The 27,455-nt window shown below is 44.4% G+C and overlaps 1 protein-coding gene across 5 annotated transcripts in view; it reads right to left on the reverse strand.

Moving 5' to 3' along the window:
• Positions 1 to 27,455, reverse strand: part of Tln2 (talin 2) — a 420,162-nt gene that overhangs the window by 261,822 nt on the left and 130,885 nt on the right. The window contains exon 1 of one of the 5 annotated variants that reach the window (XM_027411261.2): positions 8,475 to 8,493. The exons of the other annotated variants lie outside the window; for them this stretch is intronic. The gene's annotated coding sequence lies outside the window, so the exon portion shown is untranslated. Of the gene's footprint in view, positions 1 to 8,474; positions 8,494 to 27,455 lie in introns of those variants that run through there. 5 annotated transcript variants of the gene reach the window in all.

The following is a 27,455-nucleotide window of genomic DNA, read 5'->3' on the forward strand; positions in this document are numbered from 1 at the left end:
GCCACTGGGATCATACTGACCACTGTGAGGAGGGCCAACTTAAGTTAGGGCTCCTAAACAAGGGCAGTACTCTCTCCCCAGGGACATCTGGGGACCTTTTGGAATTTGGAAGCTGAAACTGGGGAAGGGTATCACACAAGCACCAGAAGGGCAGAGGCCAAAGTCAGCTCTCAGTGCCACCCATTGCACAGGACGGTCCCACACAGCAAAGACTGATGGAGTCTCAAGTGCCAACAGGGTAAAGTTAAGAAGCCCCAGTTAAAACAATTGAAATGAAAGAGAGAAAAAACAGGAGTGCTCTGATTGCTTGGGTAGGTGTAGATAGAAAGAGAAAGAAACAGGAGGCAGAAGGGATATTGGTGTGTGTGTGTGTGTGTGTGTGTGTGTGTGTGTGTGTGTGTGTGTGTGTGTGTGTGTCATGTGTATGTAGTGCATGTAGTGGAGGCCAAAAACTGCCTTGGTGTCTTCCTCAATCACTTTCTTTTACAAAACAGGGTCTCTTATTAGCCAGAAGCTCACCAATTAGGTTAGGCCACTGGCCAGCAAAGCCCTGGGATCCTTCTGCTTCTACCTCCCTAGCACTTAGATTATAGGTGTACATTGCTGGGCCAAGAACAACTCCTCCTCCTCCTCTTCCTCCTCCTCTTCTTCTTCCCAACCCCTCCTCCTCTGCCTCCTCCTTCTTTTTGCAAGACAGGGTTTCGCTGTGTAGCTCTGGCTCTCCTGAAACTACTCCATAGACCAGGTTGGCCTTGAACTCAGAGATCCACCTACCTCTACCTCCTGAGAACTGGGATTAAGCTGTACACCCGCCCCTGCACCTCAAAAAGAATTTTTTTTTTAACTTGAATTTTGGGGATTAAACAAAGGACTTCATACTTGCATAGCAAGCAAGCTCTTTACCAGCCTGCTGTGTAACTGAGAATGACCTTGAACTTCTGACCCTCTGCCATCACCTGGAATTACTATTAAGGACATTGTCTTCTATATGCCCCTTACACAAACATTTCTAATGGGTTTTAGGCAACGTACTATTCAATACCATGCCTTCTAGCCTACCTCCTAGTTTGTCCAAAAGACGGGCCAGACTCCTGAGGGACAATGGCTGCCAAGACAAATATTTGCTTTTTTCCAACGGCTATGTTTACCCAAGATTATTCTGTTCTTGGTAAAGTAGAAACCAACTGCTTACTGACACACTTGGGATACAGCCTCACAGCAGACTGGCACCTTCTCCCATGTGCAGTCAGGGGAAGAGGGCCCAAGAAGGTACACTCTAAAACTACCTCAGCCTTTCAAGAGGGGCAATTACAAGGGGCTTACAGGCACAAGGCAATAACGTTAACATTTAGCAGGACCATAGAACCATCACAAAAGAAAGTTAAAGGCACAAAAAAAGCAAAAAACAAATGCAGAATGTAGAAAAGGAAGAGGACAGACACAATTATCACCAAAGAACTGCAGCAGACTTTTTGGCCTCAAGAAGGCAACAAGGAAAAACGCATAATTACTGCTCTGGGCACAGCAGCTAGGCTTGATGATTAACTCTGCACTATAACCCTCAACTCACCTGCATCCTGAGCAAAGTCAGCTTCTCACTTAAATCATGCTGTTTCCACGCACAATGCTGAAAGCTAATGTAATAAACAACTGGTGAGTGACTTACTCAGTGCACCTATCCTACATCATCACAAAATGCCTCACATGCCACTGAGCTACTGTGTACAGAGCTGTTCCCCTTTGCCACAAAAACTGAGTCATGGGGTGAGGTGTGTGGTCCAAGAAATAAGCCTTTCCACAAGGGTCACTGAGGAGGGCAGGGATCACTGGTAAGTGACTGTCATCATACTTCATTGACTTGCTCACCCTAACCCCGAATCTCCACTCATTAAGCCATATTAATTCCTTGGAGAGGATTCTCGATGGTACCCCACTTTCTAGGACTCACTCTAGCTATACAGGAGCCCTGCCTTCCTATCTCGTAGCGCCTACCTCCAGTCCGATACTGAAACTCCTTCCTAAACTCACCTTCCCATTACCTGTGAAATTCATACTTCTAGCTTGTAAGTCCTGGAAGTCACTGGCATGGGGCACCTCTGATGGTCACTGATTATGTCCGGCACCTTAGCTCTCCAAGATATGCACATCCAGCCTAGATCACAGTCATGGAGCAGCCTCCCTCTGCCCAATCCATTTCATAACCCTGGAGCTGCCCAGTGTTGAGATTCTCAGAACAGCCAGCTCAGGGTACAGGTGGGCTTCATCCAAGGGCTTCTTCCTCCAGCCCTGAAGACCTCATGTGGAGGGACTTTGGGAAGCCAAATATGTGATTCAAAGGACAACCCCCCAGCACAGTCAAAAGAAACAAGGGTTCCCTGTGTCTCGGAGCAGAGAATCACCCCAAAGAAATGCCTTTCCAGAAGGGTCACTGAGGAAGGCAGCCACCACTCAAGTGTGGATCACTGATAAGTGACTGTCATTGGAAACCACAACAAACATTTACAGAGCACTGCCTGCAGGCCACACAGAGCCCTTACAACAATTCTAAGGGCTAACCACTCATTCTGAGTTTGGATTTCATCCTTCCCTGCCCGCCCTTCCTTCAAATGGCTACCTGTTCCGTATAGGCCCCCAAATAACCACTTAATGTTACAAGTTAAAAGAGATGGGGTTGTTTGGAAGGACACATGCTAAATTTGGAAGGATAGAGAAGTTAGCTTGGGCCCTGCACAAGAATGGTATACAAGCAATGGAGCAAAGGAAGAAGCCAGAGGGAAGAGTGCCTTTGTCAGCATACATCTTGTGATGGCTATTCTTGGTTGTCAACTGGCTACATCTGGAATTAACTAAAATCCAAATGGCTGGGCACACCGGTGAGGGATTTTCTTTTCTTTTCTTTTCTTAATTAAATCATTTGAAGTAGGAAGGCTCATTTCTAACCTGGACCTCTGAAGTGAGACGATCCACCTGTAACATGGGAAATGCCTCCTGCTGACAGCCCATTTAAAGGACAAGGAAGAAGGAAGCTTGCTCTCTCTTTGTCTGCTTGCTCTCACTATCAAGTTCATCCCTTCACTGGCATTAGAGCCTACATATTCGGCATTCAGGCATATACTGAAGAACAGCTGAGATATCCAGCCTTATGCACTAAACTACTTCTGTTGATAGACAGCCATTGTTGAACTAGATGTACCACAGCCTGTAAGACATTCTAATAAATTCAGTGTGTGTGTGTGTGTGTGTGTGTGGTGGTGGGGGGGGGGTCTGTTCCTCTAGAGGACCCTGACTAATATACCTCTTCAGGAAAATGAACTGGAACCGTGTTGGTATTTAGCCCCAGCTCACCCAGCAGTCACTAGAGAAGCCAGACCTATCAACAGAGATCCCATGTCTTCAGCCCCTATTAACACTATATTCTGCCTTGCCTGGCCAAAACTTTTGTCCCCTTCCCTCCTTGTGGCATACTCCCTTCCTCCAGTGGAAGACCCTAGTTGGCCAGAGGCCACAGTTCCTTGTCCAAGGCATATGCCTGCCTAGCCCCCTTTCCTCTCATGTCTATATTTATGGCCTGAATTAAATAATATTAAGGTACATAAAATGTTAATGTCTGGATCATGGGCTCAGATAACTCAGTTTGATATGGGATAATGACATTTAAGCAAGAGTTACAACATAAGGACAAGAGAAGGAGGAGATTCAAATTGCAAACCCTTCTCTTCAGTGGAAGCCTCTCCCCCACCAGTTAGGAGGGCACCATGACCCTACCCTCCACACCCACACCTCACTTTAAAGCATCCTGCTGGCAGTCCTCAAAAACCTGAGGAAATCACCACCCACTTACTTCTCTGCCTTCCTCCTACTGCTCATTTCCATCCTCCCTCCCATGCCCAGGCAGCTCCAAGTCCCACCAAGGTTTAAGAAGCCTTTCTGGAGGTGCAGAGTTTTAGGAAAGGGCTTTAGAAAGGTACTTCAAATATCGCTGAATACACCCAGTACCCTGGATGCTAGCTACAGACATCACACCAGGAAGTCATACAATGTGAAAGCTCTGTCCTCTGGAGGATGCTCAGGTTCGTCCTCTGGGGACTTGGAACCAGCATCATGACCTGCAGGCATGCTGGCTAAGTTCAGTGGGTTCCATGCTTTCAAATGGACATCATTTGATCAGAAAAGCATTGCTGATGAGAACTTGAGAAAATACCCTTCCCTCACTCAGTGGAAAAGGCAGACAGCTTCTCTGTACTTGTAGAATGAACACTTAGCCCAAGAAGGAAGAGAGTATGACTAACTCCATGAGGGAAAGGGGGATCTGAAAGCAAGTTAGTCAAAAGACAACGTTTGCCAAAGCAGTGGAGCTATGGGTATTTATTTCTCTTTTAAATTTTGTACATGTTTTCTATAATGCATAGTTATTACAGTTAGGGAAAAATAACTCAAAAAGTAAAGCCAAAACTCAGTAGACAGAGTACTTGTTTAGCATGCAGGAAGACCTGGATTCGATCCCCAGCACCACATAAACTAAGCATGGTGGTGTATGCCTGTAATCCCTGCCCTGAGAAGGTGGAGGCAGGAAGTTGAGAATTTCAAAGTGATCAAATGACACACAATGAGTTCGAGGGCAGCCTGGGCTACTCTGCCTCAAACAAACAAAAAGGAAAAACTAAGGCTCTGTTCCCAAAGGTAGCCACTGCTGCTGGGGGGTTTTAGGAAGGACCTCCTCACAAGGGCACCACCCTTCCACCCTTCCACCCAATGCACCCACAAGACCTTTGGTTACCAGCTGTCTCATGTTTATGTAACCTGCCTAACTCCCTTCACCTCAGTATTTTGCTACCATCACAGGGTATGCACCCAACTTTCCCTCTCACTGGAATGAAGGCTCCAAGAGGCCTTGGAGTTAGTTCTGCTTTGAGCACTCCTGGGCACATCACCAATGATTGATCACTATCTTGTTGATACAAAGCCAGCGCTTTCATGTGTACCCACATCTTCACCCAGTACTACCCCGAAGGGCACAGTGTACCCCATCTCACCTAATGGAGCCTTTTGCCATGTTGCACCTTCCATGGTTCCTTAACACCCTAGCAGCAGCCTCACAAACCACAAATGCCCAGAGCTCACATACTGCCTGGCTTTTCCTCACAGTGATAGAATTTTATCCCATTTTACAAGTGAAGAAAATGAGGCTTAAAATTTTAAGAGGTGGCCCATGACTGAAAAACAGCACCGGGGTCCAATTCCAAACCTTAGACTTTGACAATACAATCTAAGAGGACTAGGACCTTCCAGAAGACAGGAGAAGCATTTCCGAACTCCTTGAAATCCCCTGGTCACTGCTGTTCAAGGCAGACTCGCAGATACTGGCTTTTAAGATGTGAAGATTGTTAGGAGCTTCTTGGCTTAGAGAACACTAATGTCATGTATAAGATAACCCAGGACAGCTGCAGGTTCAAAGAGGCTGCTAGCAAACAAGGCCAATAAAAATAGTTCCATGTTTTTTTTTTTTTTTTTCAAATTAACATTTGGCTATGTAAGGAATTTAAGGCCCCATCTGTTGCCAATGCCCCATAATTAATTATGAAGTGGTATGTTAATTGTTGCTCTTAAACAACCATTAGCATAGATCCCCTAAAACCCTCTACCAGGCAGAAACATCTAGAAGTTGTGTCATGGATCTCATTTCCAGAACCTCTAAAGGAGGTCACCTGTCACCTTAGTGTCATTCACTGTGTCTCTACTTTGATGGCCCTCCAAGTTAGGTGACTTTCCATCATCCCCAAACTAGTAAACACTCCTAAAACGGGTATTTCTGACCATCATTCATTCCTGGTCATCAAGGGACTTTTGTTCCCTGAGTGCTATCTGGAAGCCCCCAGCAGGAAGCTCCTGTAGTGTTTAACACTTGTTAACAGCTTGTTGCGTCTTGCTGCTGGTGAGTCTCTGGGCAAGCTGACACACACAAATTAGCAGCTCCAGCAAGTGCCGCAGCTCTGTGGGGGCTAATTACCCAGGAGACAGTGAGATATTTATCAGCATTTCTGAGCCTTGCTTGTCAATGAGGGGAACACTGCATCTTCCCAAGGCACTATAGGTAGACAGGGAAAATCACAGGGACTTGGAGCACTCCCCCTGGAGTCTAGTTCAGGTGAGAATCAGGAATCCTATGCATTAATAACATTGGGTTAAGGTCTTTTTCCAGCTCCTGGACCCTGCAGTTCTCCAGGACTCTCAGAGATTCCATTCAGCATCCAAGTACACACCCTAACCTAGAGCTCCTGGTTTTACTTCATCTATTACACATTCATTCAAAGCAGCTATGGAGACATCCTATGATCTCACTTATGGGGGGGCACTTAGCAACCCTCTGAAATATAACTGGAGAACCCCCAAAATGGTGCAAATGGCCAAAGCTTAAGGCATTTAACTTTCCCTTAAGAAGTCCATTCACACACTTTGATATGCCTTATTCTTTCTACAACTGTCTCTCTTGGTCCTAGACCCCATGTCTAAAATCTATGTTAAAAATGCAAACATCCTTTAGAGAAAACCATACCCATGCTCTCAAGATATCTTCACTTTCTTCCCCAGCTCTTCATTCTCCTAATCCTTGCTCTTAAAATCTCTGTGTGTTTTAAATGTCTTTTAACAAACCACTACTGTGCTACATGCTGGTCTGTCTTAAAATGTTTTCCTGCATCAAAGCCGAGGACTCTGGGTTTGCCTCCATGAAGGTCAACAGAAAACAAGAAAGCAAGCAAGCAAACAAACAAAACAACACTTGGGCTACTGTGGGTGATAACAGGGAACTCTGTCCCTGATGGTGTTGGCATCCTCTAGAAAAACAATGAGCACAGAGAAGACAACACAGAAGCTATATGTGAAAATGAAAAGAAGAAAATTCTGTTGGCCAGTGAGGTATGTCAAGGTAAAGTATGCATCACCCCCCCCACCACCACCACACACAAGAAAGAGAGAGAGATACACAGAGACAGGGGTGGAATATTCCTTATGTACTAATATGCTAGATCAACAGACATTTATTACTTTTGATGCTTGGCCATGTGCTGGGAAATACAAAAAGAAAGGCACATCCCTGCCTAGGCATAACATACCTCCAATCAGGTGGGAAGACATGCCTTTAACAAAAAGACTGGCTAGCGTATGATGTGTTCTAGGGGCACATCTAGATTCTGGTGAAGGCAGCTGAAGGGACCACAGAGGTATCCCGGGGAAGCTGAGAAAGACACAGGAGAGAAAGATGGCAGTCTGGGTACCAGGCCCCAGCACATGCAAAAAGCACTGAGGAAAGGAAAAGAGAAAGGAGCTTCAAGATACTGGGGACTGTCAGGGAAGGCTGGAAGGGATGTGACCAGGAAGAAGTAACAGAAAGCCTGGCAGAGAAACTGGTAGGAAGCGGACCACTGCCTACCAACTGCATGGCTTTACCTTACCCTGACAGTTACTGCAAAGCCATGATCATACCCCCCCCCCCATACTCCAGGTGTGAGCCACTAACTTTGTCATCCTGTGCCAAACATCACTGGGTTCCTGCCACTCTGAAGTGAAATAGGTATGGAGCAGAGAGGTGTATGGGTAAAAACAAGCCAAAGAGACAGGGAAAAAGTTAAGATCCTAAATCAGTAGGACACGATATAAGTATATCTGAGAAGCAGCATAAATTGGTTCTAGTCAAAAATAAAAACAGAAGCCAGGTGGCTTTAATCCCAGCACTTGGGAGAGAAAGGCAGGTGGATCTCTGAGTTGGAGGCCAGCCTAGTCTACAAGAGTGAGTTCCAGGCCAGTCAGGGCTACACAGAGAAACCCTGCCTCAAAATTAATAAATAACAAACAAACAGATAAATAGAACATATGACTTTCTTAAGACATAATATTTGCCAACTGCTTAGTATATCAGTTATGTGTCAAGTAACATGACTCAGAGGAGAAACTGGCTTTGGTCTTGAGGAACTTATAAATTTAAAAAAGGAAAGAAAATAAAGACACATGTAAGCCCGAGCTAAGGCATGCTGTGGGGATGAACAGAGCGAGAGGGAGCAACAGGAGGCAACTAACTCTGACGGGAGTTGATGTTTCTACTCTGAAGACTGAGTAGAAAGGATAGAAAAGCAGCTAGGCTCAGCAATGGGAGAATCAGGAAAGAATGCCTGAGGGCCCAGCTGGAAAGGCAGAGCCCAGGGACTCCCCAGGGAGGCAGAAATGGCTGGGTAAGCATCTAAAACCTTAGGGCACAGGCGGTCACCAGGCAAGGATATGGAAAATGATGCACTCTCTGTACAAGTGTGATTTCCTCTGCCTTCTGGAAAGCACCCTGCCCACCAGTGCTTAGAGATGTCCAAGACTGTTACTGGCATGTCAGAGGCCCACATCCACTTTCTGTTCTGTATTAAGGAGAAGGGAGAACCTAATCCACACTATATCGGTCCCCAACGGACTTTACCATAAGGTCCACTCACCTGTCAAGTGGTCCCAAGGCAAAGACCCTAAGGCAGGCATCTTAGGGATCCCCACATTAGGCCCTCAGTTCCTCTGACAGCCCCAACAGTTAAGGAGAGGGCTAGAGGAAGTGCAGACACACCCTCCGAGGAGGGGCCTTGGACATGGGGTGTGTTGCATTCCTGGAAAACAGGGCCCCTGCTGTAATGTGTGCAATCAGACCAGAGATTGGACTGCAGAACTCTGCTTCCCATTTATTACAATATCACACTCTTGCCCAGGAAACCCCACCCGAGCGTTTGTTTGGCAAGCCTTTCCTTGATTAGGTGTAAATCTTACTATTCCTGCCACTCAAAAAATAACACATGCGCCTAATGAAGTTGTAGCCCAGAGCTCAGGCCAAGCCCAGACTTCTCTAAACCAGGCCCAGCCGATTTCTACTCTCTCGTTTCAGGATGATGCTTTCTTTTTCCTTTCCTACTCTACAGGAAGAGTGGGAAGTTGGAACAATCTGTAAGCAGGGAAAAGCAAACTGCTGGTCCCTGCTGGAAAGAACCCAGCCAGCCTGGCCCCTGGGCTGCAGCTGACACTGCTCACTCAGCTCACAGGAAGGCCTGATGGGGACTTCAAATCCCATCGTGTTTTTTTGTTTTGTTTTGTTTTTTTTTTTTTTTTTTTTTAAAAATGCTGCTCCTGACAGACTGTCCTCATTCCTTGCCTCCAAATGCCATGCTATCTGATTGCCTTTGGTATGCAAATCAGCAGCCCCCCATTTCCACCCTCCCATTCCCCAAAGCAGGGCTGAGGAGTAGGGCAGGGCCAAGTCCCAAGCAGGTCCATCACCGTCCAGAGTGCTTGCAGCTTCTGATAACCCAAATAAACTGGGTGTAGGGTAATCTTACTTCCAAACAATCAATGTCTGAACCAAGAAAAGGACCAATCATTTTACCTAGTAAATACATGAACACTCAATTTTGGGGTGGTGGGATTCCCGGGCCAAAGAGCTCCCATACTATCTTAATACCCTCCCTTTCTCCACCAAAGCTCTTCAGGAAATGCGGCTGCCCTGACCCAAGCTGGGTTGGCAATAAAGTTACCGTGAACTGGAAAGGAACTGTCACCTTGTGAACCCATCTGTAGAAGTGGAGGAAGAATATATTCCAGGGCAATGAACAGGCTGAGGAGCCAGGAGAGCACTGTGGCAATCTCAGCCCAGTTCACACCATCCTGGGGCCCTTTGCTTCCAAGGCCAAACAAAAACCCTCCCTGTGTTCCTAATGGAATCACAGTATCACAGTGGGTTTCCAGTGCCCCAAAGACACTTGACCAAAACACAGTGTGAGTCAGTCATGTGACAACCGTGTTGACTCAGAGCATGTGAGGGAGACAAGACGTCCCATTGGAAAACGGAGGAACATGGCAGCAGGTGAAGTTAGGGCTAGGGATAAAATGTAATGGCTCTGGTGAGGCCAGAAGGGTGGGATCTGCCAGAGAGCTCCTCAGAGGAACTGGGTCTCCAACAGGGTCTCGAAGAGTAGGAAGGGTGTAGCCGAACACAGAGGACATGGATAGTTCCATTGCAGGGCAAAGCTTCCTCCCACAATTCTTTTTGGCTCTGTTCACACCCCTTGGCCTCCATTACATAGACCACAGCCCACGTGGACTTGAGGGAGGCTCCCTTGGTAAACTCTGCAGCCTCTAATTCTGGTGATCCTAGTCAGAGCAAAACCCCAGGGAGGCGCTCTGGAGCACTAAACTGCATGCTGATTGACAGTATGCCTCCTTCTCTAGAGGGTACCATTCTAAAAGGAAAGGTGGTGCTCATTCAGAGGGCTTTAAACAGGATCCAGAATGGGAGGCCTCAGAATGAAAGGTTCAGGCATTATGCTGGCCTGCCCCGTTACCTGACAGAACAGGCAGTACCCTGGTCAGCCCAGGGTTCCATGGAAACTAAGTCTGCATGCAGGTGCAGAGGACCCCTTAATCCCTGCCCACTTACACTCTCTCTACACTTCTCTCTCTACACTCTCTACTCTTCTCTCTGCTTCTGCTCTTCTCTTCTCTCCGTCTCTTTACGCTCTCTCTGCCTCTCTATGGCGACCGGCCATGGCGATCAGCCATTAACCATGTTCCTCTTCTCTCTTAAGTCTCCCTACTCTGCCGGGCCTATAATAAACTGGTTAATATGTCTCTTAGTCGTATGTTTCATCTGCCTCTTCTTCTTCTTTATTTCTAATTTAAGCAAAAATTTTAACACAGAATATGCCAGATTGTCTGGGGATGGCACCGCCCACTGTGGGCTGGGCCCTCCCACATCAATCAGCAATCTAGAAAATGCCCCCAAAGACACGTCCACAGGACAATCTGATCCAGGCAATTCTTCATATGAAGTTCCCTCTTCCCAGGTGAGTCAGGCTGACAACCAAGAGCAGCCATCACATTCACTAACAAACTGCTTTTCTTTTGTCTTTTGTTCCAGGGTTCCATTCTTACTAACCCTGTGAGGGGGGCGAAGAAATAAATGCCTTTCTTCTTTCTACAGGAACTACATCCTGAATGTGGTGATAGTTATTGGAGGGTGGGGTGGTGAAAAACTAAATAAGGAACAAGTGGCTCCTTAAGAGGCTTAGAATTTATCAAAATAAATGTAACATGCTTATAGTTGGCCCAATCAAATGCTTGTATCCCCCAGAGTTCTGCAGTAGCTAGCTGGATGAGAAAATTGTTTCTAAATGCCACATGCAGAGAAATTTTCCTTGAGAAATGCAATTGAGCTGAAATGCAAAATGCCTGAGTTCTATAAGCAAGATCAATACACTCTATAAAGGAGGATTGAAATTAGTAAGCAAATTACAACACTAGTTCCCAAAGTTTTAGCAAGAGTCTCTTCTGCAGAGGTAACTATGTTGGAGTCTGGTGAACAGCAGATCCCTACAGAAAGCTATTCCAGGTAGAATGGGACCTGGCACCCACAGCTAGGCAGGCCTGAGAGGTCTCTATAGGACACTGGGGGTTGCCACAGCATTAGGACTGAGCCTCTGGGCATAAACAGAATCTGAAATTGGCCAAATGAAAGAAATTCCAGACAATAGAGTCTATTAGCAAAAAAGACTGTTTACAAGGTATTAAGGTTATAATTTAAGCCTTTGGCTCTAACCAAACCAGCCCCTCTTGGAAAATCCACATGACTAACCCATGACATCAAGGTGCCAGAGCCTTGGGATGGCACATGACACATTTCATGTGCTGTTCTCTTCCTTTATATCTGGTTCTTCTTAACTGTAAATTCATTCCCTTCACATTCAGGGGGTTGGGGGGACGGCTCAGAAGGAAGAGAAATTGCTGTGCAAGTATGAGGACCTGAGTTCAAAACCCCAGAACACACATAGGAAACAAGGCATGATGACATATATGCCCATAACCACAGTAGCATTGGAGAGGAACAGTGGGGTCAGAAACAGGAGAATTGTGGGAGTTTGCTGACTTGACTGAGGGCCTAGGTTCAGTGAGAAACCTTGTTTCAAGGAAATACAATGAGAGAGAGAGAGAGAGAGAGAGAGGGGGGGGGACATCTTCCTCCACACATTTCCCTTGGAACTGACTTGACAACATGAATGACTTACATATCCCAAAACTCTAACCCAGCATAGATCAGGGTCACTGGCAGACCCCTTTACTGCATTCATTCTCTCCTTCAGAAAAAAACAGATGACACATTGGGTGCCTAGAAGTCAGCCTTGCCCAAACTACACTCCCAGCATCCTTCAGAGCAGCAGTGTTCCAGTGTATCCTTGTATGCTTTAGCAGGCTCTAAATCACTGAACTCCTCAGAGCAGAGGCCAACAGCAGAGTCTCAATCAGACTGTTTGTATTTCTTTGTATATCTCACATGGCTGCTAAATCCCAGGAGAAATGAAAAATGAGAAATATTTTCCCCAATTATAGATAATTTGATACTTAATTCTTAAAAGCAACAAACATTCCTCAGAGAGAAATGAGTGAGCAAATGATGAATCACCGATGCCCCATTAATAATAAGCACCCCATTAATGTGAGGGAGACGAGCAGAGCCATTGCTTCAGTCCAGCACTTTCACTGTCAGCAACATAAGCAGAAAAGCTTTTACTATTTATACTTGAAATGCCTGTCTGCCTAGAGTCAAGTGGACTCTAGAAAGGCAAATGGATAATTGGAATTTTTTAAAAGTCCCACTCATAAATAATGAGAAAGGATAGAATAAAGATAGGGAGGAAAACAGAAGAAGTTTTTTTTTTTTAATTTTGTTCTGATTTTTATTTTTATATTTTTGGTTGTGAGCCTAGCCTTTAACAGCTGAGCCATATCTCCAGCCCTGATTTTTATTTTTATAAAGAAAACAAAAACACATAAAATAAGGTTACACATAAACACACCAAACCAACACTATTTTAAATTTTATTTAAGAGCATGAAATAGCATGTTTATTTCTGGGGCTGAAGTGATAGTTCAATGGCTAAGAGTATATATTGATTGTCCTTACAGAGGACCCAAGTTTGGTTCCCAGCACTCATGTTACATGGCTAAGATCCTTCTGTAACTCCTACTCGAGGGTATATGATGCTCTGGCAACCACAGAAATCTGCATTCATATGAACATATAAGCAAAGGCCATGCCAGGAACAAACTCAGAATCTCATAGGAAAGAGATCACTTCAATCCTAACCTAATGGAATAGTTTGATTTTTCTTAGTCAGAACTTTTCAACTCAATAAGCCTTTAGCAAATGCAACGTGAAAACTTTTCAGAATGGGGGAGATGGCTCATTGATTAGGGTACATTCATGCAAGCATGAGGACTAAGCCTCCAGGATACACAAACATTAAGAGGTCCTGAAGCCCTTTTGTAATTCCTAAAAAGAAAGGATGCCCAGAACAAGTTGACTAGGAGACTAGCTGAAATGGCAAGCTTCAGGTTCAATTGAGAGATCCTGCCATGACTAATAAGGTGCTGAGTGATCAATGAAGACTCCTGACTTCATACGCCTGCCTGCACATGTACGTGTGTACGTACACACACACACACACAACACACACACACCACACACACACACACACACACACACACCCCACCACCACCACCACCACCACCACCACCACCACCGCCACCACATATACGAGAGGGAAAAGATTTTTTTTTTTTTTTCAAATCTACACCTTTACTGGAGCCTTCAGCATCCTCAATACCCATGCAAAGAACTTCTGGGGTCCTGCTAGGGTGTTAAATGAGGGGTCAAGGTACCAAGTTATCAAATTCAAGATACCCCCAAGCAGGTCTTAGCCTTCTAGGCCTGTCTCATCAGAGGAGGTTTCTTCCTGCAAAGAGGGTTGCTTAGCAAACATTCCCTTAGCTCAGTCAACAGTCTCACCATGATCATTGTGATTTACAGAGGATTTCTTTCTGGCTTGTCTCTAAATGGTGAACAGATAACCCAAGCCTGTTCTAACTTCTTGAGAGAAACAACACTCTCACTGGTGTCAAAGGTCTGCAGCTCTCCGAGTTGGATCACAACTAGTGGCATTTTCATCTCTTTCACAGGGACACTGTTATATCTCTACATCACCCCCATTAAAACTGTAAATCTGAACTCTATGTAGGGCTTAAGACTCAACTAACATTCTGCATGTAATGTCGACAGCTGGTATAAGACCTCACTTCCTCACTCCAGACCATGGATATCTCATAAGCAGGAATTCCCACCAAGTTTCCACCAGTCCCTGGATTGGCAAACACATACAAGAGAGCAGCCCAGTGCCCTCTTCTCTTGGGCAATGATGGCAGGGACAAGGATTAGAGGGCCACATGAATATTAAAGATCACCTCACATTTTGATCATTTCATGGACATCTGTTGTACTAATTTAGATCAAGCATGACCCCAGATCACCATTGCACCCATTCATTCACTACTCTTACCATCCTATGTGAAGTCTAGAGCAGGTGGAAAAAAACTCACAAAGCAAGGGTATATACTAATATTTTACAGCTGTAACAAAAAAGTAAAAACAAAACTCAGATTAAAATACATTAAATTACATGGGATGGGAAAGCTCTCTTAGCGGACCCAGGTTTGATTCTCACATGGCAGCTCACTCTAGTCCCAAGAGATCTGACACCCGTGCCTAGCCTCTTAGAGAACCAGCCAAGTGGAAACACACAGGCAATATATTCATATTCATACACATTTAAAAAAAAAAGCAGTATGTGGGGAAGGCATTTGATTCACAATTCCAGGTGACAGTCCATCACTGAGGGGAAGCCAAGTAGCAAGTCACATGACACCGATAGTCAAGAGCAAAGAGATCATGGATACTAATGTGCTTGCTTGCTGCTGCCAACTAGCTATCTCTAGTCCTACATAGACCAGGGCCAGCCCACAAAATGGTATGCTCACAATTGCCTAGGTCTAACTACATCAAGACAATCTCCCACAGACCTGCCTACAGGTCAAAATGATTTAGGTAATTCCTCAACTGAGATGGTCATCTGGGTATTTCTAGGTTGTGTCAAGTTGACAGTCAAAAATAGCCAACCCAATATCATTGCTGAACCTTACATGGGTCAACTGGGTTGGTCACAGCTGCACAAGTCCTCAGAGGCCCACAGGTGTGCCCCAAGTAGTGACTTGAGGTTACAAACTAAGAGATAAATTCTCAAACAAAGACTCTGTGGATCAGAATTAACTATGTGTTAATTTTATTGAGCATAATCCTCAAATGATAGGTCCAAAGCAGCATAAAACCACAGGCTAAAAAAACGCTGTCACTGCTAAATAAGCAGTTTCTAACCACAAGTTATTTCATTCCCCAAGGGACATTTGGCAACGCCTGGTGACATTTGTTTACTGTCAAGGCTGGGTCTAGTACATAGAGTTGAGGTGCTACAGTGCACTCAACAACAAAGAATTATCTAGCTGCAAATGTCACCAGTATCAAGATTGAGAGTTACTGTGATAACTGTCACACTAATGTCAAGTTTTTAAAAGTGTAGCTTTGGGGATTGGAGAGATTGCTCAAAAGCTAAGAGCATTTACTGCTCCAGCAGAGCACCCAGGTTTAGTTCCCAAAAGTGCCCACATAGCTCACAATCAACCTGCAACTCTACTTCCAGGGATCCGATACCCTCTAATCTCTATAGGTACCTGCATGCACGAAGTAAACTCATGCAGGTACACACATATACATGGAATAAAAAAATTTTTTTTCTTGGTTTTTCAAGACAGGATTTCTCTGTGTATCTTTGTAGACCAGACTGGCCTTGAAATCACAGAGATCCACCTGCCTTTGCCTCCTGAGTGCTGGGATTAAAGATGTGTGCCACCACCACCTGGCTCGAAATAAATCTTTTTACAAGTCCATATTTTGGTATCTTCTATCAACCTATACTGTACTACCTAAAATAACAAATGATGTCCAGAATGAAATGAGTCCATTTCATCGCTTGGTGACAATGTACCTTCATGCCAAGCTAATGACATCTTAGCAGGTGTATCAAAGTCACAAAACAGTTATAAACTACACTGAAGGGACTGGAGAGGTGGCTCGGAGGTTAAGAATGTGCACTCCTCTTATAGAGGACCCTGGACAGCTCACAATCACCTATAACAATAGCATGACCCCCTACCACCATGAGGAGGGATCTGACCTCTAAAAGTACCTCTTCTCACATGCACATAATCCCCCCCCTCTATATATGTGTGTGTGTGTGTGTGTGTGTGTGTGTGTGTGTGTGTGTGTGTGTGTGTGTGTATGTGTGTGTATGAATATCTGTTATATCATATTATCATATATAATTTATATGATTTAAAATAAATTCTTTTTTAAGATACATGGAAACATGTGGGACTGGGGAGGCAGCTCAGTTACAACACTGGCCTAACTTGCACTAAGCCATTGGATCAATCACCAATACCTTAGAAACCAGGTGTGGTGATGCAGGCCTGTAACCCCAGCACTTGGGAGTAGAGACAGTAGGATCAACAATTCAAGGTCATTGTCAGCTACAGAGCAAGGCAGAGGCAAGCCTGGAATATAAGAGACTCTGGAGAGCATGTGAGAAGAGAAGGGGTGAGGGAAGAGGGTAGGAGGGAGGAGGAGAGAAAGACTTTTTCAGTCACTTCCACTGAGGTATCATGGAGATTAAGTCCAACAATGATATAATCAGCCTAAAATCTAGCTCTTTCTTGCTTTCACTATCAGGTAAATAAAAATTACCATTGAATAGGAAATGCATAGTGTTATCTGTTGTAGACTGTCCCTGAGCTAGAGAACCCACTCATTCTTGAGAAAGTTTCAGAGCAAGTCAAGAAAAGTTAGAGATCCCCAAGGTTATACTTCCTGAAGTGGAAAACTAATAATGTCTTGCTAAGTCTATGCAGAGGTACAATTCAAGCCCACCTCCCATTCCTTAATTGCAAAAACGCTCAGCATCCCTGTCATTGGTCCCCTGTGCAGATTCAAGATGTCACACTTATGCAGTCTGAATCTATCGTATTTTCAAAATACCGAGTCAAGCAATTTGTAGAGTAGCTTCCAAGCTTCCTCAAGAGAATTCCATACTCCCTGAGCTAAGATAATCATGGTAAATCATTGCCCCCTGGAAGGCAGACTGGCGAGGAACTACACTTGAGGCTTGAACCTTAATTCTTGGGTATATGAGATGAGCCAAGTCATTATGTTCAGAGTCACTTTTTTCCTTAAAAGGTATTTTAGTTCAACAGAAAAAATATCCCTATGATATTACTTCCTGCTTTAAGTATGTTCTGTTAGAAATTATATGCTCTGAGCTCATATCTTTATTTCCTACAAGGTCCTATTGGCCACACAGACCTGTGACCTCTCCCCTCTATCCTTCCTGGCCTCTCTGGCCATTTTCTCTAGTTCCTGCAGTTCCTCTCTACAGTAAACATTTGCAGCCTCTTCCCTCAACCCTCTTAGTTCCATACCTGAATTCATCACCAAGACCTCATACCTATGACATCATCTTCACCATGAGCTATGGAGTTGAGACCAAAACATAATTCACATACCATATTCCCAACATACTGATCAGGAACACAGGTGGATGGTTCCTGGTTTTCTAATAACTATAGTCTTAGCTCAAAATAACACCTGGGCCTCCCTAGAATTGACTCTTGGTATTCTTGATTCATTATCCTCCAACCTTTGCTTTAAATGTCTGCCCAGTGTCCTATCCCATCCTTTTCAAACCATTTAAACATCACGTAAACTAGGAATTGCTACCCGCTAGCATTTCTAGTCACACATAGGCCTCTTCTCTGAACTTCCACAGCATGTAACATATAACATACCATTTGTACCACAAAGTCATAATTTTAGGGCCTTGGGGATGTAGTTCAGTCAGGACAGTGTCTGCCTAGCACACAGGAAACTAGTCTCCCCATTACATAAAACCAGGTTTGAGAGTGTATACATGTAATCTCAGCACCAGGGGGAGAAGCAACAGAATTACAAGTTCAGGGTCACTGAGTGCTACAAGCCTGGACTACATGTAACCCTGTCTCAAACAAACAAACAAACAAACACTATTGAAGCATTGTCAGAGCCCCCAGCCAGGCTGGGCACTCAAGCTTAGGGATCACATGCCAAAGGTGGACTCTTCTGCAGTGGACAATATAGTTCCTGACTCACTAGACAATGGGTTAATGGTAGGAAGGTGGACAGATGGATGAATGAATAGCTTTTATTTTATTTTTCAAGACAGGGTTTTTCTGTGTAGCTCTGTAGACCAGGCTGGGCTCAAACTCACAGAGATCCACCTGCCTCTGCCTCTCGAGTGCTGGGATTAAAGGCGTGAGCCACTACAGCCCGGCTTCCTTCCTTCCTTCCTTCCTTCCTTCCTTCCTTCCTTCCTTCCTTCCTTCCTTCCTTTTTGAATGGAAGATTCTCTATAGGTCTCAGGAAAGAAATCCAACTCTGACTAAGCTTGCACAGCCCCAACAAGGATATGAAAGAGGTAACCAAGACAAAAGAGAAAAACTGGTTATTAAAGAGACCCTCTGGGTATACACAGACACAGTTAAGGTGTCACATGGCTCTAAACAACTGGCTGTCTGTAAAATGACCTCTCCACTTACCAAAGATCATTTACCCTAGGATTAAAATTCACTCATAATTTGGATGTTGAGTGGACATTTTTCATTGATATGCTACCTATCCCCTCTCTGCCATTCCTTTCTGTTCTAGATTTGTCTTTGGGAAAGCCATGTATGTATGTGTGTATGTGTGTGTGTGTGTGTATGTATGTATGTATGTATGTATGTATGTATGTATGTATGTATGTATGTATGTATGTATAAATCAGCTTCAAGACAGCATGTGCTATTAGTTCCAAACTGAGTATTATGATGAGTTTATCAGCACAGCCTAGAATCATTGGTAAGAGATTCCCAATGAGGGACTGTCTGAAGGGGCTGGGCTGTAGGCACTTTTGTGCTGGACTGTCTTAATAAAGTTAATAGGTGTGGGAAGACTCAGCTCACAGTGGCAGCACTAATCCATAGGCAGATGGTCCTAAACTGTTAAGAGAAGAGAAACCCAGAGGAGCCAATCAGGCAAGCATGTTCACATTCATTTCTTTCTGCTCTTGACTGTGGATATGATGTGACCAATTGTCTCATGCTCCTGCCACTGCTACTTCTCAGCAGTGACAGACTGTAACCCAGAATCACAAGCTAAAACACACCCTTTCTCCAATAAGCTGCTATTTGTTAAGGGTACTTTGTCACAGCAACAGAAATGAAACTAAAAAAGTGAGTCACAAAGGTGAATCATCATGGCCACAAGCCCTTCCCCTTCTGGCCACTTGAAGGATGAACAGATTAGAACTTCAACACAGCTCTAAGCATGTGTCATCCCCACGGCCACTATGGTATGCCTTCCGGAACAAAGCTCAGGTACTTTGCTAGATGACTGTGGATGTGAACAAGCAGCCCTGACTACTACTAGCCACCTTTTTGTGAATGTAAGGGAAGAGTGCTGCCTAATCTTGATTGCCAGTGTAACAAGATTTAACATCATCATAGAAACAAACCTCTCTGCACATATCTGTGAGGGAGCTTTTACAGTAGGTTAACTGAGGTGGAAGTACACCCTAAGAAAGGGTCACACAGTTCCCTCCACAGGTTCCCAAACTCAATAAAAGGAGAAAGTAGGCCAGGTACTGGCAGCATTCACCGCTCTCTGCTTCCTGACTGAAGATGCACTCTGACTAGATGCTCACACTCCTGTTACCAGGCAGGTACCCTTGACCTGTGAGTCAAAAATAATCCCTTCTTTCCTTAAGTTATAAGGCATTTTGTCACAATTAACTAATACAGAAGCCTAGCCAGAGTAAGGCCAAACAAGAGAATCATGTTATGGTAGTTTGAGTAAGAACAGCCGGCATAGATTTTAACGTCTTGTCATCAAGGAGTGGCACTACTTGAGGCATTAGGAGGTGAAGCCTTATTGGAGAAGTAGATGTAGCCTTGTTGGGGGAAGTGTGCCACTGCGGGGTGGGCGTTGGGGTTTAAAAAGTCCAAGTCAGTCTCAGTGTCTCTAACTGCCTGCTGCTTGCGGATCCAGATGTAGAACTCTGTTACTTTCCAGCATCATGTCTGTCTGTGTATCTCTTGCTTCCCACCTTGATGACAATGGACTAAGCCTCTGAAACTGTAAGCCAGCCCAAATTGAATGCTTTCTTTTATAAGAGTCGTCATGGTCATGGTGTCTTTTCACGGCAATAGAACACTAAGATACATGTCTACAACTTGAGAAACTGATCTTTTTTTCAATTATTGGGCCAATGCATTGTGCTTAAGTCCATTTGGGATTTGTGTGTGTGTGTGTGTGTGTGTGTGTGTGTGTGTGTGTGTGTGTGTGTGTGTGTGTGTGTGTACGTAAATGAAGTATGTAGGGGTGTGCATGCCCATGCATACACATGCAGAGATGCAGAGACCAGAGGAGGACACTGGTCCTCTCTCACACTCCTCCTTATTGCTTTCAGACAGGATCGATCACTTAACAGGAAACTGGTGATTTCTTCAGCTAGGCTGGCTAGCCAGCAAGTGCTCAGAGTCTGCCTGTTTCCCCCATAGATTCTGGCTTACAGGGATGTGTAGCCACACCCAACTTTTTGCATGGGTGCTGGGGATTTGAATTTAGATCCTCATGCTTGCAGATCAAGTACTCTTAACCACTCAATCAAACCTCTTGTTATATATACACATATCCTTTCTGATAAGAGTTTTTCCTATTCTCTCAGAACCTATGTAAAATTCCTGTTCCAAGAGTTTGTAAGCTGTTCCCAGACATCCCCCATCTGTTCCCAGCTCCACAACGGTGTGTCTAATGCAGCCTGACATATTCTTTTCTCCCTGAGTCTTTCCATCATCCAAATCCTGCCTGGGCTGGAGGCCTAATCCTCAGAGGGCAGACATCCAGTACTGTGGTCTCTGGTCCTCTCTTGAGTTCTGACCTAAAGAACATCCTTAGCACTAGCTGCCATCTTTCAATCATCCTTGGGTTGAGTGCAGTCCCAAGCTGGAATTTTGTAACCCAAATGCAAATGACCACTTGAGTAATGTCTCAAAATTAGCAGAAAAACCATAAATCCTGTTTAAGCAAATTCAAACTGTGGCTTAGAACACACTGATCCCTGCCAGTCATTCCCTCTTCCTTTTGAATAGCAACACAAAAAATGGAAAGTAATTTTTAGATGCAGTGTATTTCAACATCACACTTCTGGCGATGGTCTTGCCACATTTCACAACCGGACTGGCAGTAAGAGCTGGATATGGAGCAGACATTTATCAGGCTACTATCCCATATGCAGATGGCTGAAGTCCTTCCAACGAAGAGGCAGAATAACTTGGTGTGATCTACAACCAAAGACCCATAGTTTTTCAACATCTGCATAGAATCATCCTGGAATAACAGGAGGGGATAGGAGGGTTACAATGAGAAAACCGCCCCAGGCATCCACAGTACAGCAGGCTCCACTTCCAAGGTGGTTTTTTATCCCTTTCCTAAATGTAGTTTCAGTTTCTTCAGGGCTTAGAGGGTGAAAGGGGCTTGCAGAAAATATTCCTTTGAGATCTAAGTAAAGGACACAAACAGAATGTGGTCATTACACAAATAGTCAGTAGATAGGAATTAAGGAGTCATGATGAGACATACTTTTGTCTCCCTCCTTCTCATTTCTTTTTCTTTCTTTCAGACAAGGTCTTATTCATTCCAGGCTTGCCTGAAACTAGCTATGTAACCCAGGATTGATGGGGGACATCCTTCTGTGTATGTTTATCTTACTGGTTGTTGAATAAAGCACTGTTCGGCCAATGAGGCAGCAAGTTAGGTGGGACTAGGAGTCAAGGAGGATTCTGGGAAATGTAGTAAAGTCTTGTGATCCAGGCAGGAAGTAACATAGCAGGCAGATTCAGAATATAAGCAGAGACAAGCAGGAAATTGTCGTCTTCCTCTTCCTCTCTTATCTGGAGCCGCCATGTAAGCCCGACAAGAGAGGATGCACACCGCAGGCTTCCTTGATCAGATAAATCTTTATAAAATATAAAGATTAATAGTTATGGTTGATAATTAAGACTGAGTTATCATATAGAAATCCTAGTCATTGGACAGCAGCAATTTACCTAATATTAATCTCTGTGTGTTATTTTGGCCAACCACGTGGCATCAAGGCTCAGGCGGCTTGGTGTAAAGACTTATCATAACACAGGATGACTTTGAACTTCTGATTCTACCACCTCCTTTTCTTGGGTGATAAGATTACAAGTGTGTATACCATTATACTTGTATTCAATGCTAGGGCCTCATGCATACTAGGCAAGCACTCCACTGTCTGAGCTACATCTCCATTCCCTGGATTTCCAATGAGAATGATAAGAGAAAGTATGTATGACAGAGGTATGTATATGTGTATGTGCCTGTGTATGTGCCTGTGTGTGGTGTATGCATGTGTGTATTTGCACGAACATTAATGCAGTCATAGGACATTATCTTGGTCACTCAATGTCTAATCCTTCTCTGTGTGTGGAAGGGCAGTTCACCTAACTATCGAAGATTTTTGACATCCCATTTAGGGTCTGTATTAACCACATATGGACATATCTTTAAACAATCTAGGAAAATGAAAAGAGTAGGAGACAAGCACTACCCTGAATAATCTAGAGTAAACCAATGCCTTATGAATCTGAATAAGCCTATAGAGGACCTTGAACTAACTACCTGCAATCCCTGCCTTTCAAGGCTATGTCTTCCTGTTCCTTTCCTTCATCAGTGCTGTCCTTTCCCAAGGTTCCAATAGGTTCTGAATAGGCTGTCTGCAGAGGCTGGTAAACTCATAACATTATAAACCAGGGGACTGGCAACCAGCACGCTGCTTCTTTACATGCTCCACATATCACAACACTATGAAGAGTTATCTTCTCCTGGAAGTCAGGGATATGGATGGCTGGAAACATTGCTGATGCTGGTCTCCTGCTCTAGAGACTACATTTAGGCTTAGGCACAAAAGCAAACTTCCAGCTTGGAAAAGTGTCTCTTGAGCAGCCATCCCAGGACACTACCTCCTCTCACACATCCCTTAGCAGTTCATAACCATGGGACAAGAAATGAAACCCCAAAATTAGTGTGGCAAAAAGAGCAGATTGAACTCAACAGCTGCAAACCATCCAACTGCCACCAACAAAATCTCCAGTCACACTCTTCTGTTTATCCCAGGAATCCAGAACCAGTAAACCAGCCAAGCCCTAGTGCACCTGTCTGGCTGTTTCTTACACAAATCCTCAGCAAGAACTGATTCTCAGAAAGCCACATGGTGTGCTGCATTTTCTCCTGTCACCAACAGACCCACAAAGAGCTCCTTCTACAGAAGAAGAAAGGCTGACATCAGTACTCCTGCCTTCAATAGGGTCTGTTAGCCAGGCCTGTCATACCAAGTCACAGTCAATGACTTGGTCTTCCCTCAAGCAGCAAATAAAGTTACTCTTGCTGCATCAAGTTTGTACTTTTCCAGAATGTTCAATTCTACTGAATATCCTGCTCATCTGGTTGCACTACTTCATAGATCTAACAGAATACAGGAAGGGCATGAAGTTCAAAGCCCTAGGTTGGTTGGACATGGCTCCCCAGGTTGGTTTCCAAGTTACATTCACAGCACTGACAGAACCAGCCTGGGATACAAAAGCCCTTGTGTGGGTGGGTATCCTGGGTACCCATTTTACAAGTATTTACTGAGTGTTCCACCAGAACACTGCTTGTCTGCAAGCCAGCCAGGTGAGGTTCCCATGAGGGGGATGGAATGATGGAATTGCCCAGTACATAGGAAGAGATATACAGTTCAGGCCACTGTCCAAGAACAGGCAACAATGGCTCCTTATTGACTGGGTTGAGCATAAAAGGGATATGCAAATCTGTGAGAGATTTGTAGCTCTGCTATGCCTGGACCCCATCCAGAGAACTCTGGAAAGAACACTATCACACAGAGAGAGAGAGAGTGGGGGAAGAGACGCCATGCAAATGAAAGGTTAAAAGATGAGGCCTGTCCTGGGAGGAAATGTTTCCTTTCCCGTTGACCTACTTTTCCTCTCTCCACTTTCTAACCTTTCTTCTTTCACAGAAAAATGTAGATTTTTCTTTCCCATAACTTGACAAACAATTGCCATGGCAACAAGCAATTCCTTGAAGGCTCTGAAGAAAGCTCCTTGTGATGTCTGGTTTTCCTTGTCAACTTGATACCATCTAGAATCACTAGGAAGTGAGTCTCCAGGGAAGATTATCTAGAACAGGGTGCCCTGTGGGCATGTCTGTGGGAACTGGCTCAGTTTCCTTCACTGATGTGAGCACCATCACTCCCAGGTTTAGGTACTGGATTATATACCAGGTCTGTGATTTTGGAAAAATTTTAAATACTTTTTGTCTGTTTTTGTTTTTTCAAGACAGGATTTCTCTGTGCAACAGTCCTGGCTGCCCTGGAACTTGCTTTGTAGACCAGGTTGGCCTCGAACTTTCTGAGAGCTGTTGCCTCTGCCTCCCAAATGTTGGTATTAAAGGCATATGCCATTACTGCCTGGCTTGAATAATTTAACTGGAGGCATCATTTATTATTTTAAGGGGGTGTCTTTCATATTGATGAATAACAAGGGCCCAGAAAAATGTCTAGACTTCACAAGTTTAAATAAATATTCTTTGCTTCTTATAATTCACCAGTGGGGTCTGTCTAAGGGTTTCTGTTACTATGATAAAAAATGCCAGGGCCAAAAGCAACCTAAGGAGGAAAGAGTTTATTTCAGCCGACAGGTCCACATCACAGTACATCACTGAAGGAACTCACAATAAATGCTATCTGAATAAAAAGAGCAAAGGTGGTGACCAGTTGGTCAACAGGGAGCAGCACACAGGGAAGTTTTCAAATCTCCACCAGTGCATGCTTCTTGCCTGGCAGACCCCCCAGATGTAAAGAGGTCCCTGTGTAAACTGCCCTCACATGCTGGACCAGCCTCCCTCCAGCTTCACAGATGTTCCACTAATTTCAGTGCTCAGGTATTTGATAGACAAGCAATTGCCCTGGCTCACACACTTCATAGTGATGGTGACACTAATCACACCTTCTGTCAGCCACTATCTGAACTGATTACAGACTCAAACCCAGGTGCTGTTGTTCTGTTACACGGAAGGTACACCACCACCCAACTTTTGTTTGCTGTCCTACTATGAACCTATGCCCTCTCTGTAATGAAGTTGCAAGAAATGTCTCCATGAATGATTCTAGAGAGATAGCTTAGCAGTTAAGAGTGCCTACTAATCTTACAGTAGATCTGAATCTAGCATCCAAGTTGGGTTATTCACAACTACCTGTAACTCTTAACTTTGGGGTGATTCATTGTCCTCTTCTGGCCTACACACACACACACACACACACACACACACACACACACACACACACACACACACCTTTTTTTTTTCAATTGGAGAAATGCCACCATCAAGACCACCCAAAGCCCAGTGTACAGAGATATCAATTCCATCTACCACCCAGTCTTGACACACAGACCATTTATCAGGACAGCTCTCTGCTACCTTCAACATCATAACAATGCAAAAACATGAAGTTCCCATGATTGTTGGTCCCATCCTAGCACAGTGCCTTAGGATGCCATTTAGTGCCCACCTAAAGTATACACTCATACCTTCAATATGGACAGAGGCTGTGCAGGAGGGGACATCACTAAGTCTTCCCTGCATAAACTAAGCCTTCCCTTTCAAGGTTAGCCCTTGGAGGTGTCCACTGATGTCCTCTTATGGCTAATCACAGTCACCCTGGTCCCCTACCAGGGATAAGCAAGAGGAAGAACACCACCTTTCTAGGCATATTGTTACTTCATACTCCTCTGAAGGGCACGGGTGTTTTATTATAGTAATCCAAGGGCAATCCACTGTCAATCAAATGGGATATTTTTTCTACCATCTATTTTTTTTTTTCAAGCATTCTATTTGTTCTTAGGAATTGAAGCATTTTTCAGAATGACAGCCTGAGGCTTAGTGACTCACAAATGGCCCACATCTGTGGTGGCATAGGCATATACCTCATACACAGAAAGGAGTCAAAGGTGAAGATTTAACATTATAACACTTACAGGCAGAACTAACCACTCCCCGCCTCTCAGAAAGCACTCACGGAAACCCATGGACCTCAAACTCCAAAGCCAAAACTCAGGAGGAGGCATGTTCTAAAGGGGCCCTCCAAACGACCTCTCAGGGACAAAATGTGCTTATTTAACAAATGCATGCCCTGGAATTCACCTTTCCACTAAGCAGTTGAGAAATAATTTATTAATCTTCCCAGCTAAGCTACAATCGGAGCTCTGGGGCTTTGGTAAATTGTGATACCTCTACTACAAGTCTCTGACAGTAACACTTTGCAGCTGCACAGTAGGAATTAAAGCTAACAGAGCAGGGGGCTAATAGGGGCATAATAATACCAAATGGCTGTCACCACAGTATTCTTCAACTTTGAATGAAAAACCAGTAGAGAGACCAGAATGACAAGAACTGAGGTACAACTGGTACTCTCCAGACAGTCAAGGAGGAGGCAAGTGCTGGGCATGACCAAGTGGGAAAGTCCTTTGGAGACCTACTTCTTAAGCACTGTATAGGGAATGGTGCATATCTGCTTGCCTGAACTAGATCCTCTGAACAGAAAATTTTCATGAAATAGAGGAGGCAGTTCACCATCAGTTTGGAGTTTAATAAACTATTCTTAAAATTATTCTTTCAACTTCTTATCTGTCATCTAGCCTCTTGGATGAACCCAAACTATCAAGTCAACAATCCAAGGCTTTGGACCAAAAGAATCAGCTAAGTGACTGGGCAAGTCAATCATTTCTTCCCTCAAGATTCTGGTGTCTTATCCACGAAATGTGTTTGTCCTAACCAAACGAGGTTGTCTATAGTACTTTAGACACTTTATAGAGATAGACCGTTTGGATATAAACTGAACATTCCTCAAAGGTTTGTGTGTCTGGAATGAGATGGGATGCATATGGGGTCTATAGTGAGAGGATACTGGGTTACTGGGAGCAGGCTCCTTCCTGGAAGGGAATACTGGTCTCCCGAAGTGACTAGCCTGAGCTTGACAAGCCATTCTCTAGCTTCCTGTTTTGAGATGTGCCCTCTCCCCACAAGCTTTCCCATTGTTGAGATCATGATGAGGGTGAACCAATGAAGACACCTTTCCTGGTTAGCTTTAGCTACCAACCTGACACAGCCTAGAGTTATATGAGAGAATTTCAAGCAGGGAAGAGAGCCTCACTCAGATTGCCCTGTGGGCATGTCTGAGAAGTGCTTTCTTGGTTGCTAATTGACATGGGAAGGCTCAGACCATTGTGCCTATGACTGAGTCCTGAATTATGTAAGAAAGGTAGCTGAGTAACTTCCCTCCATAGTTCCTGTC

The sequence above is a fragment of the Cricetulus griseus genome, chromosome 4 (assembly GCF_003668045.3).
Source record: "Cricetulus griseus strain 17A/GY chromosome 4, alternate assembly CriGri-PICRH-1.0, whole genome shotgun sequence".
Taxonomy (NCBI): domain Eukaryota; kingdom Metazoa; phylum Chordata; class Mammalia; order Rodentia; family Cricetidae; genus Cricetulus; species Cricetulus griseus.